Here is a 13,585-nt window from a genome sequence, read left to right on the forward strand (position 1 = left end):
ACATTCTATTCTCATGTCTGACGTTCCAGCATGACCGAAATTAGTTCCCAACTGCTGCAATGGCTCGGAGCTTGCTCCCTGAACCATTGCGTACATATAAGGCAATAAGATCAGCCCTTAGCTACTGAAACAAGAAACAAATATGAAAACGGTCTCATCCGCACAAAACAGAATCTCGAAATTCCCGATCATGAATACCATGGTGCTGTGGAGCAATGGGTACACATAATACGTGATCTGCTCTTGAATTGATAAAGTCAACTGGTCTTTCCCGCAGCAGTGGGGAAAAACCTTGACAACATATTCCCGCTTGCTTCGCTGCACAGGACGACGCTGTTGTGCCTGCAACTCCACTACGAGGACCTTACGTTAAACTGTGTCTCAACAACATACTGTGGATCAGGCGTAGCGTAGACAGAAATGCAAAATTTCTCCGATCTCCTGCGAATTTGGACCTAATTCCTGCCAAATTTCTCAGTATTTAAAGTAAACAACATGGCTCGGGGGGGAGGGGGCATTGCCCCGTGGCCCCATTTTGTTGCACTTCTGAATTAATAGTTTGTAAGCTGCGTAGCACTAATGGATCGGTCTGTAATGGAACACCTTGCCCTCGCAATGTTGTTCCGCATGCTCGGGATATCGAATATATATGGTAATGGTGCATGCCCCCTTTGCCGCGCATAGAGCCTGCGTCGTTAGTCTCAGGTCACGCCGACTTTTGCTACCTCATATTGATTGGCGTCCCAGTTATGCAAAGCATGCTTTGATTATTTTTCTAAGATTCCAGTGCATGCGTGAATTGACGACTCCCTGTTAAACGTGGTCAATATTCTGCGATGCCATTGCCTCCGCCCAATCGCAGTGGCAGCCCACCAACGCTGCATAGTCTGCGCTCGCGACCACCACTTACTCGCAGCAGGAACACATTTATCTGTGCATAGTTCACCACGTCAAAAAAGCGCACAATCAGGGTGGTGACTACCACAGATAACAGTTTTTGGCCGTCGCATGCCTTGAACCGCGGCAGCGGCAACTCCTGAAAAAATATATACTGCGCACACAGGATACCACAGTTACAATTCCAAAACATGTACTGATGGACAACTGGAGCAGTGGCTGACGAACACCGCACAGGTTTGTCATGATCTTGATCCCTGTATCACTGCATTGGTAGGTAGCTTTTTAACAATATGTTCAGCCCCTATACGGTTCGCTACGGCCAAAATATAGGCTGAGGCCAAAGTCTAAAAAAGCTTCTGGAATAGCCTGCCGTTGGGGGCATAAGATTAAAGTGCCCTGGTCGGTACCGCATGTGAAACGCGTAGCAGTCTTAAGCGTTGATGTCTGTAGGGCGCTTTAGGCTGAAGGACCACCCCTTGTAACAGTGAGGGTGCATCACGACGTGTGGAACATTGTCGTGCGGAAGCTCGGCAGGGTAAGCAGCTTAAATGTCTGAGCTATTTCGTATGTTTAACACAAATAGTAAGTGCCCCCAAAAAGGAGGTATTCCGTTCACTGCAGCTCAAGCTATTGCGACATGTTCTCTCAGTCCTCAGGTCGGCTCTGCTCGTCTCCTCATGCATGCTAGGTTTTGCCGTCACGGAAGCCGCCAATATGCTCCCTTTATCGCATGCACTACGGCCGTCACCGATGTCGGGGCGGCAATGGCTGCGCTTGTGGTATGTGTTAGTGCCACCGCCATCGGTGCAGCCGTCTGCGATGGGCGTCTCGGTAATACGTCTGGACACACCAACACACGCCAGCACACACAGAAACGCACACATGCGTATGCCGCTGACTTTGCTGTTTAAATATCTAGTTTCCTCGAACGCCTGCCTTTTGAGGCTAATATTCATGAATTTAACTTATTTCAAGGACAGCGACACAGCTCTAGTTGCTGTGCTGTGCTGTGCTGTGGTTTGATTGCAGCTGAAAAAGACGTGAGACTGCATCTCATTTCAGTAAGGAAACCAGTAAACTCCCTTTACTACCTCCGTAAGGAATGCTTAAGGACGAACGTCGTAGGGAAATATGCTTACCATTGGATTCAGGGCACCACACTACATTAGATACAAAGTCATTTTTGCCTCTGCGCCGGAAGAACCTTTTGGACCCTCCTCTGCTGCAACTAGAAGTCCACTGAGGGGAGTGGTATGTGCACACCCCTGTGTGAGGCGCTAGGTGTATTCTTCGCGAGTTGCAGTCAGTGATGATGCTGTCCGATGAAGCGTTGTGTCATGACCTTTATCGTCCCGGCTGTGTGATTATTTTAGGTGCACACAGCATGCAGGCATTTGTGTACTTCGGTAATGTTCTTGCTCATTCCTGCTGAGTAGATGCATATCGGCTAGAAGCACGATGACTTTGGGAAGTTCAATCGAAATAGAGGGTTGATCTTGTACAATGCTGCAGGCGGCGCTCTGGGGTGCAGAGTTCCAACACACGCCACTTCTGTAGAGACCACTTCTTGCATGTGCGCGCTAGAATACTTTAATGACGGCTTAACACACTACCGCATATTTTTTAACCGAGGAATGAGAAATGATGCTTACTGTTTCTTGCCATATGTTTGCATGCTTCAAAGAACAAGTCATCTATGGTTGAGTCTGCACGGCTTGTAAACCAATGTGAGCCAGATCAAAGACCTGTTTCACATTTGCACGGGGGTCGAACCTGAGAAACCCATTTCCTAGACCATTCTCAGTAGCTCACAGTTACGCCCTTCTTAAGACTTGAAATCCTCTCCTCTCGGTGCTAGGCGCACGCGAACTTGTGCAGACTATTTCGCGTCACCTTATGTTAAGTCGCCCAGAGATGTGTGGCGTCATAGAAACATCACACGAATTCAGCCTCCTCCATGGCCGTACTGTCTCCAAGATCGATACCCTATGCATTCCTTCGTATGGAGACAGCCCATGCATGAGGGGAGACCAAATTTCAAAACTGCATGCATATTCCATCTGTCGTCGCCGAGGACTTCGCCAGTTATGACATCGAATTGCTGCCAGTCGCTTTCACAGCGTAACGTTCGACGGATGGGCTCGAGTGAGGAAACGGCCGGCAGATTCCGTGTGACGTGATGCTTGTGGAGACACGTCACTCATTTGCAGTGGTCGGAACCCTTGCTATCCAGAAAATCCACTTCTGCTTTCCGGCTTTGCTGCTGCAAGCACTGGCGAATTCGTTCATGATACCAGTATGAAATTGAGGCCGCAAGAAAGCGAATTCGTCAGCTGCAGGTCATGACGAAAAACCGAACCACTCACGGGCACATTCTTCCGTGCGACAAAAGTACAGTATATGGGTGTCCATTCCACGGACTATGCCAACCTGCTGCATGCCCGCTAGAGCCAAGCTGCGCACGCCTTTCGTGACTCCTGCGCTTACCCTTTCGCGACTCCTGCGCTTACCCTTGCGCACACATCGCTCCGTTTGTTATCAGATGTTCGACGCTCTCACTGGCGCGCGCTGCGTGAAAAACGAGAGCGTCTGCGGGACGGTGGCGTGCCGCAGCGCGGGTCGTCACGGCGCCTACGCCGCCGCCTGCGGGCTGTTTCTCCGGCAGTGATGAGCAGTCGGACTGCCTGCACCGGATTGGACACGCATGACCCCTGCCCGCGCCGGCAAAGGCGGCAGACAGCGGAACCACCCATGCTGTGAGGCCCCGAGCTGTAGAAAGCAGCCGCCGGCAGGCTGGGTCCAGGAAGGAGTCGGTGTTTTGAAGGAGCGTGTGCTGTGTTGAAGCCGAGCCGTCCCGATGCGGTGGAGCAAGGCAGATGGGCGCAAATGTTGGTGGGGTGGGCCTGCCGCTACGGTTCAAATAGTTCAGGTCATCAAGGAGCTAGTTATATACGCCCCGTCATCAATTCTAATGCTATCGTCATGCATATGACTTCGCCTGCATTATATTCGGTGACGCGCCAATTTCAGTCGAAAAATCTCTAGATAGACTGGGTCGATTGTGGTATTAAATCAAACTGGCAGCATGAGCATGAAGCCTTTTCTTGTAGAGAAGCTCTGAAAATATTGTCAGTGGTGCGCTCAGATGAGCGATAAGAGAAGTTGGATAAAATGGATTTTGTACTGTCGCGGGTTCACTAGCTTGAAACGACACCTTATCTATCAAATGCGATCCGAGCACCGGCATAATAGGGCATAACTCGATGCACTTAAGCCGCTTTTGTCAGAAATGGATGAGGAGATGTGCTGTTAGTGATGCATGGTATGTTCATTTCTTAATTTGCGGTAAGTCGTCATGCAGTTGATTAAAGGGAGTAAGCTCCGCATTTTCTTGTGGTTCCACGATCTAGTCTGTTAACAAGCGTTAGGGTAGCCAGTTAGACACCTGTCGCTCGGGTGGGGCTCAGTTTGATGCCCCTGAGATGTCACAAACTAATAAGCTAGGGGTACCAAAATCAATGTTGAGTTGGCCTATATCAGGACTCGCTTGTATCAGAATTTGAGGTTCCTAAGTTATGAAAACAAGGTCAAGTTCCACATGGTGACCAATAATCTTACAAGATTGCTTTGATTTGTGCATTGGAATAAGCGTCATTGATAGCTCTAGGCTGCATGTTCATAAGAATGAAATGTTTACCTGGATGATCTTAGGTCAGTGACCTATTCTGGCCTTTAAGAGTCTATTCTGACCTTTAAAAAGTTTGTGGAATATATCTGTTGCGTGCCCTGTTCATACTAATTCAAAATGAGCGCCACATACTACTACATACAGCAGGCTCTCGAGTAAAAAAACACGTTGGTCTTGACCTCGGTCTTGCATTCTTACCTGACCCTAGGTCAACGGCTCAGAAGTGCACGGCTTCTTCTGACATTGCATTGTGCACGCCATATTTGACCAGGGTGATATAGCCACATATGTTTCGTCTACCGACATTCCGTCTTGCCGGCGTTTCTCGTCAACTTTGGCCAGCGGACACCAATGTAAAACACCAGACAGAGTTCACACGGAAGTGGAGTCGTCCGTCCCGTCCGCTGCGTTATCAGAGAATACGTCCTTCACCATCTGCCGCAGCAGAGGCGACGACGAGTGGTGGTGACACGAGGTGTGCCAACCTTCGGAGATCCCCATCACCCCGTCCCAGAGAACCTGGAGGAAAGGGAAGGGGCGCGCGTGTTTCCCAAACGGGTGAAGAAACAGCTTTCACGACCACCTTAACGAGGACTATGGCCGCCGCCTACACCCGTATACAATCCAAATGGCGCCTCATTCCGCTGAATTACGGCCAGAATACGCCCACCCCGTCGCCTGGCGGTTTGTTACGCGTCATTTGACATCTCCTCTTTCCTGGCGTGCCCTGACAGTGCCGGTGTTGTCACCTTAGAGGACGTAGGCTGGTACGGAGCTCTGTGTGATGTGTTGGCCTATGACGGATCAAAACACACCGTTCGCTGGGACTGTTCGCTGCAACGGCTGGCAATACAACGTCGCAACGCAACACAACGCAGCCGCAACGCAACACAACACAGCCGCAACGCGTTACCACCCCGCAAGATTTAACTGACCACATGAGGTCTACGCAAAAGTGCATAAGCCACATGCGACTAGACCCATCTCCTTGCCCCAAGACGCCGACATGTCCCATACCAAAAGCAAGGCCCAGGACCTGAGCGAAGATCTACCGCCGCCAGGCTGGGGACATTCAGTGCTTGTTACGCTGTGTGATCGCAACTTCTGCAAGTCATTGTCGAAACGTTTTCATTACCAATATCAATCATCGGCGTGCAGACGCCAGCCGTACTGTTCAGTTTAAAGAGAGTGTGATCTAGAGTCTTTTGGGCTGTCTGTCTGTCTGTCTCGGCGCCAAGTATTCTTTAAGCGTTACTTACATGGAGTGTTCCACATTTTATGGGGTTTTGAACTGAATAATCCATCTTGAAGATCATTCGGTGCAGTTCAGGGCACTGCCCTTCTTAAGACCCAAATCTCTCTAGTTTCTGAGCTATACGCCCGCGAAGATGCGCTATTTCATGGAGACTATGTCAAGGTTACCTTGGCATCCAGGACGCCATGATAACGCCACTCAAACCCTGCCATTCCGTTGGCCATGCGGCAAACAAGGCCAATAAAAACGTAATTGCCTAGCCGTTCATATCTGGCGTTCACGGGCACGACTTCCCGATATAACGGCCGTCAATTAGCTTTCAACTACTGTTGTGCAAGGTACGATAACGCAATCAAGTAACGACGCATTGAGGAGCGTGTTTACTAATTACAGAAATTGTGTTGTCTATAGCAGTCTTTTCCGCGTAAAGCCGAACAAGTTGTTATAAGTGAGTTTATTTCATCTTATCTGATACTTGCTTTAATATTTTCAAACATGGAACATTTCCTCTCATGTAGCGGCTTTGCCATGGACCGGAAGTAATCCTTATCCCACCACATGGGTGGTGGCAAACGTCTGTAAATGCACCACACTGAGCTAACGACATCAGCCTGCAACAGACCGTGCCGAATTCAGGTCACAACTTTATTTCTGCAAGGCTTAGCAGCTCAAATACTGTGATGTCCGACCCCGAAAAGAACATGTTACGCATCAATAATACTCCGTGCTAGTGGACTCACTTCCTCTGCATTTCACCCACACGCATATTTTGACATTGCCCCACATTATTTCCCCACCATTTCCACAATGGTGCACACCACACAATCTCTTCGTGGTAGAGGCTTCAAACCTCCCAGTCACCGGAACAAACGCACATGCATTATGCATCTGACGTGTTTTGTCACCAGGTATAGGAGTGCCACACGCATCGCCCCAGCCGCGTCGCCGGGCGCCGACACTGCGCGGCTGACACACCGGGCGGCTGACACTGTCACCCGCTCAGCTGGCGGCACTGATGAGCCTCGCCGGGTGAATCACTCACTCGTGACATAACACCGGCAACGGCAGGCCAGCAGGGGCCTTTCACTGGGTGGTGAGGGGCCACCTTGACCCTGGCTCCTCCGCGGGATATACTCACAGGTGGTGTGTTAGATGCTGTTGTCCATTCACACCCTGTATGGCTGGGATTCGCTTTACTCAGTCCACTTGCTACTGATACGGTTTTGGCCGCGCTCGTCCGCTGCGCATTCCTTATCACCCCATCAGTCAAGTTCTGCTACCCACCTGGTCATAATTTTTCAAGATCCTAGTTCAATATTTTAAAACATATGTAACAAGCATCATGTTTAAATTACCGTGTGGCTGAACTACATAATGCCCATATTGGAAATATGCATGTTTAAGACTTTTTGAGCAATGCTGGTCGATTTGTGTCTTTTTAATAGACCTTTAAGCATGGGTTGTGCTGAAATTTGGTACGCACTTTGCGTGTCTTCTTGCTTTGCGTGTCTTCTAGAGTTTGACATTTGCCATAAATATGTGAAATGTCAAAATCTAGACAATGCCAGTCGCTCATAAGGACCATTCGAAGGTGAACAGATATTGTTGGTCTTGAGTGGCCCGGAATGAACTGTAATGGTCATGGACTCAAATTTGCATAGTACTGATTACGAACTTCACTTATGTTTTATTTACACATCGTATTATCTGCACATCCAACATGTTTTTCTCGTCGTCGTCCCCCCTCCCGTTCAAGAGAGCAATGGTTTAGTATCGACGATATCATTACTTGAATCTGTGTTGCAGAAGCTGGGAGAATCAGGTCGGAAACACAAAACGTTTATTTGTGCACATAGACAGCTTAGACAGCTACGACAGCTCCAGACCTCTAAACCAGCTCCAGGTCTTCAGGAAAGAGGGTGTCAAAACACCCCCCGGGCCGTACAATCAGCGAAGTGACTTTGCGGAAGATCACTTTTATTTATTTAGTCATTTAGCATCAATACCAAACCCTGCGTCGTGGAACGATGGATTTGCAAATTCGCACAGCTCTTATATCGCGCGGCGCTACCATTTGTAAATGAGTGAATCATTATAAATGGGTAACCGTAGTCTAGCGGTTAAGCTGCGCGTCTGGGAAACCAGAGGCATGGGGTTCGATTCCCTGCGGTGTCTGCCCCTCCTGCCAGGGTGAGAGGCAGGGGACACTATGTAGCCTCAGCAGCTGGGGGCGTCGTCAAGCCTCAATGAGACATGGGATTTGGCAAATCTCCGGGCGTGTCCGACCTTGCCCTCTATCAGTTACCCTCTTGCCCTCTGTCGACCTTGCCCTCTGTATGGTCAGTCAGTTTCCTCTCAAAGAAGCCCACAGCTAGAGGGTCGGGGAGTCTGATACGACTGCGTATGCTAAATGGCGGACATCGGTGTCCTGAGATCAGTATGCAACAAATGGGTGAAAAGTCCCGTGCACTTTGATCCAGAGGCTAGAATGGATCTCAACTCGTGTTGCTATCGAATGATTTTCCGCTAAGTCCAAGACAACGATGGATTTCCTTGGCCAGGTTTTTCCCTTAACCTTTTAGGGTAAGGGCTTCGTGCACGCGCCAAAAAAATCGTGCTGGACGGGGAGCTTGAGCCGCTTGCCAAAGGCAACAGCAAACTCATCGGAATTCTACTTTACAGTCTCGGGTACTGACCTATTATTGACGCATTCCCCGCACTCAACGGTATCTACGTGCATGTCGGCATACTTTGCTGCTGATTCTTCAGTAGACTACCTGTTAAGGACACTCTTCACGTAGATCTTCAATGTAACATAAGGATGGTGGGCTGCACTGAATCCGGCACAAGCAGTGCTGATATCCTGACTTCTGCACAAATAATCACTATATATTTCACCTTCCCAACGTCCATCTACAGCTTGGTGTCCTGCACCTTAGCGATGTGCACGGGTGCTGACCTCACGGCACCATCATGACTACATCTTTGACCTTTCCACCACCTGTCTTTAGCTTGGTGTCTTCCTGCACCTTACACATACAAGCACATACATACAACATACAAGCTGAGTAAGCTCCGTTGAAACCAGCCAGCGCAGACTCACGCGGACGCAGTTCGGCGAATTTGGAAGATCCTGTATTGTGTGCTGAGTGCCTGTCGTTGAGATAAAGATGCGCCTCCCTTGAATTGCATAGGAGCAAGTGTTCTTGAACCTGCTCTCTCTCCCCCCCCCCCCCTCTCTCTCTCTCTCTCTCTCTCTCTCTCTCTCTCTTTCTCTCTAAATCCGTCTAAACGCTGCTACGCCCTCCTCACACAGCCCCATTACGATGTCATCATCACACACATCACGAAGAGCACTACAGGTAATTGCGCCCTTCGAGAAGTAGGGAAGCGAGGAAGCACTGAGTTGGGCATCTTCACCTCACCTCGTCCTCGCAGTTTGTACGTCACTTCGGTCGACCTGCGCATGAGGTGGATGTCACGGTCGTTTGTAGAGTGCATCCCCGAATGCGCCGAATCTCACGGTTGTTTTTAAAGTGTACCTCTATGTACCTCCTAAAATGCTTCTCACGACCAACTGCTGGGGCAGTGGCATAGGTGGACTCCCACCAGTGCACATGGAGTTAGGGCTTCTGCTTCCACTCTGGTTACTCTAGTTGGGGTTTGGGGGGTGGGGTATGAATAGTTGGTGTCGACGGGTCAGTTATGGAATTCAGCGCGCTGACTCTGCACACACCACGGAGCTCGACATGAAGACAGTCCATTTCCATGAGTGGATCCGCCGGGGCTACCCGCGCCATGCACCACCAGTGCGCCATGCGCGCTCTATTCTTGATACACACAGAAACAAAATTGCTGACTCATTCAACACATCACTTTCACGCTCTCGGTTGTGGGTCACATCGTCTTCAGCCTTTTCCGAGCTTCTGTACGAAGACTTAAGTTGCGGTGGGCCGGCTCCGGGGCGGCTGCGGCTGCTGTGGCCCCGGCTGGCTGCGCTGAGGCTTTTGCTGCCCGACGTCCGGCAATCAGTGCGCAAGCATTTCGTGCCGACCAGCCCAGGATCCTGACGCAGTTTTATCCACTTAGAAATGGCACGATAGCAGCCCCGTTTCACAGTTCTCCGCGTATAAAGCTGCAGTGGATCGCAGCACTTGATTACTCTGTTCACCGCTCCATTGTGGCTTGGGAAGTTCAAAGCTCGAGTGAATGCTGTTGGGTGGTGCCCCACGGTGCTGGCGAACCGCGCAACATGAGATCTAGATCGACTTCAGGGCCTCCCTGGGCGGCTGCGGACGATAGACGACTTCTGGCTGGTGCGGAAAATAGCGGAATTGACGGCCCACTTTTCCCTAAATATCGCTCGCGCTGAAATCCAGCAAGACGCCTTGTGTGGCGTGGGACGAGCGGGGCGAAATCGCATATACGCAGATGATGTCACAACTTGAGATAATGAAACCAAACACCTTAGCGACTAATACCGACAGCCTATATATATATATATATATATATATATATATATATATATATATATATATATAGATAGATAGATCTGCTCGAAAAATGACGACGTCCGGTTGTAGCAATTTTGAACAAAGCACTACAACACGCAGTGCAAGTGCTCTTGCTGAAATCGGTAACAACAAGCAGGCTACTTGCGCACTGGCAAAAAAATACATAAAAAAACACACTCGGAATAGGGTGACATTTAAGCGGTGCCTGAGAGTCCCGCACGTATAGTCGTTTGCCTGCGGTGACAACTGGTCCATGGTAATGACAAATTGCAATGACTGGGTCGATATCTTATGAAATGGCACTGTCAGTTTCGGTCTTTTTCGTCTGGCATTAGGTGTCAGTGTTTTAAGTACGGTTTCAACTAAAAAGGTTATCCGAAATGGCAGTGGCGTGTCGATATGACACGAAGTCATACTGACAGAGGCTCGAGTCATTTCATACGGTAAGAAGGATTTGACGTCGGAAAAAATACTCTTTTCCGGTTTAAAATGGCATTCGCGCAGAGTCGTGCGCGTGATTTCACACTGGTTATATCAACTGACACCGGAGCGAAAGAACTAGAAGTGAGGGACTTTTAGATATCGCTCACACCACTTATTTTCAAGCCTTAGATGTTGCCAGTGTCGTGATGGAATTACCAAAAATCAACTAATGATATAGAAAAAGATCGCTTGCCAAAAATAAACAAAAACATATTAGGTTCCGCCAAAGGACTATTTATTCAAAGCAAACGTATTGTTGTGCGCTTCGTTGCCGATGACAACATATGCACCGATGTAGGTTACAACGAATTTTATCCGGTGTGCTCCTGGTGGTCCATCGTTCTATTCATTCAGTTATTCAGGATATAAAGCAATTGAGGCAGTTGCGAATTATTGCATGAAGGATCGTGAGCTGGTCCAACCCATCCGTTTTCCCCCCTTTTGTTGCTGCCATTCTCTTCGTCCTCCTCCTCTGCCTCTTCTTCCTCCCTCTCTTTCATTCTCTCTCTCCGTCCCCCCTCTCTCTCTTTCTCTCTCTCTCCTGCTTTCGCTCTCTTTCTCACGCACTCCCTCACTACCCTCTCTCTTTAACACTCGCTCACCTCTCTCTCTCCCTCTCTCTCTCCCTCCTCTCTCTCTCTCTCCTCTCTCTCTCTCTCTCTCTCTCTCTCCTCTCTCTCTCCTCCTCTCTCTCTCTCTCTCTCTCTCTCTCTCTCTCTCTCTCTCCTCCTCTCTCCTCTCTCTCCTCTCTCTCTCTCTCTCTCTCTCTCTCTCTCTCTCTCTCTCTCTCGCCGCCTCCTGTTGTTCTCCTATCACCTTCAATGAAACCATGAAAAGGATATCGCCGGCATAATAACAGCTCCGCGGGCCTTTGCGACAGACACGGGGTGGCTTGCCTGACTGTGCGGCATTACTCCTGGACCTCCCCCGGGCCAGCGCACCTGGCGACGTAGCGCCAGATGTGGCGTGGCGAGGCCGGCCGATGAAATCGAACGTAATTGCGCCTGTTTCGGTTCACGCAACGGCGAGGCACAATGGAAAGTCAGCGGCGCACGACCCCTCGGGCGTCGGCAGCCGCGTGCGTCCCGACCGTGCAGTGTTTGTCGCCGGTTACCGAAGGGAGCGAGGACGAGCACGGCTGGAGATGAGCGGCATGTCGCTGCATGACGCGGCCACTGTCCACATGCCTGTTGGCTGGAGCAGACTTATGTTTTGACTATGAACTATTTCAAATGTTTGAGTGATGTTTTTTGCGCTTCTTGTCACATTGCCACATTGTCAGTTCTTTCAGACTTTTTAAACGTCTGGCCGTAACTGCTTTTTGGACAAAATGTAGAATATAAGACAAAAACCACAAAACCAAGGGACCGAAATTCATGATTCCTCATCAGTGAACACGTCTTCGAAGAGTAACATCGAGCGTCATTCACAACAAAAACCCGAGAGATCGTGTAGGCAAATGAAGTAAAGCGCCCGAAAAAACAATCCGAAGCCATACTAAAGAAACCAGCCACCGCAGCAGTAACGCGAGGAGAGATTGCTCCACACCGCAGTGAGTGGTGCACCGGTTTCACTGCGCTTACCGTTCCTGAAAAAGCTGAACTATTGTTTTTAGAATTCACGCCTGAACCGTTGAAACTGCCATCTGAAGGCGTATTCCACCAATCGCAGCCTCTCAGATCGCCCCACATTGGCGTTACGTTCACTGGCCTGTCAGATCTCCACACAAGGTCTTTACGTCCACTGGTCTGTCAGATTTCCCCACAATGCCGTCACGTCCACTGGCCTGTTAGGTCTCCACACAACGCCGGCGCATCCACTGGTCATGACATTGCGGCTCGTTAGCGCTCCACATTCTTCACGAAGCTGGACAGTGGGCTAAAAATGACCACAGCTCTGCCGATGCGACATGAAGCCAACGTCCCCTTCACCACGAAGCTGGGAAGAAGGCCGGAACATCACCAGATCCCAATATGCACGAAAGGGCAAGGCGAGGCCCTCGCACGCCCTGGGGTTCAATGCGAGTGAGCTGTCGTAAATGTGAGATTGTCCCGGGACGGGTACAGTCGGCCAGGTACGCCGCTTAGAGTGACATCCCGTCCACGTGTCAAACAACGCCCTTGCCGGCGACAAGACCTGGATCGTTCAGCGAAGATGTCAGATCACGGCACAAAAGGAAGGCGCGTTGCTGCCAAACAAAGGGCGTTGCACCTTGTTTCCACCCTCAGTCGGTGTGATCACACATATTTTAGAACTACCGCATGCATTTTGAAACTGGCGCAATCAAACGTGAATTATCAGTAGCATTCTGCTAAGCGCATCATTTCGGCAGTATTTTATGCACCTCCAGCGGTGACGCAGAACTGGCACAAACCCGGCGCTAACGCAAGGAATTTCTCAGTAATTGCTTAACACCAGAACTAATGCACCCAAATTTGGCAATTTTGAAACGAATTCGTTGCATTACAGAATGGATATTTCAGTGTATGCCCATTGATCCAGTGTGGCTCATCTGTCAATGTGAGTGACTATACATGTAATTTTATTTGTGGCATCTCAGTGATTATCACGTGCGCGCTTAAAATCTTCGACAGCCACAACCAATAGGACCGAATATCCTTGGGTTGTTTTGACTGCATTCCCCTAACGCGGTGTCATCGCACCGAAATAGCTTGCAGCTGTGTCAGACGTGTGCCAGCTTAGCGCTACCGCAAAATTCGAATACCGTACGGCCGGATAAGAGTG

This window comes from Pollicipes pollicipes, unplaced genomic scaffold (genome assembly GCF_011947565.3).
Source record: "Pollicipes pollicipes isolate AB1234 unplaced genomic scaffold, Ppol_2.1 Scaffold_6686;HRSCAF=7923_pilon_pilon_pilon, whole genome shotgun sequence".
Classification (NCBI taxonomy): Eukaryota; Metazoa; Arthropoda; class Thecostraca; order Pollicipedomorpha; family Pollicipedidae; genus Pollicipes; species Pollicipes pollicipes.